Raw genomic sequence first — 223 nt, forward strand, 5'->3', positions numbered from 1 at the left:
ATTTATGTTCGGTTGTCAGAGCCACCAATGCATTTCTTCAGGGATCGCATCAGGTTTAAATGAATATTTTTTTTCTCCACTCCTTACACCAAACCCCACTACAACCCTGTGAGTAACCCCATTTACCAATCCATGCTTATTTTGCCATTTCTCACAGCAGGATTGCATGATAACTGTGCTGTCAGGAGGGATGTGAAATCTCTCACTCTGCGGGAACGCGCTG

This window comes from Acanthisitta chloris, unplaced genomic scaffold (genome assembly GCF_000695815.1).
Source record: "Acanthisitta chloris isolate BGI_N310 unplaced genomic scaffold, ASM69581v1 scaffold1703, whole genome shotgun sequence".
Lineage (NCBI taxonomy): Eukaryota > Metazoa > Chordata > Aves > Passeriformes > Acanthisittidae > Acanthisitta > Acanthisitta chloris.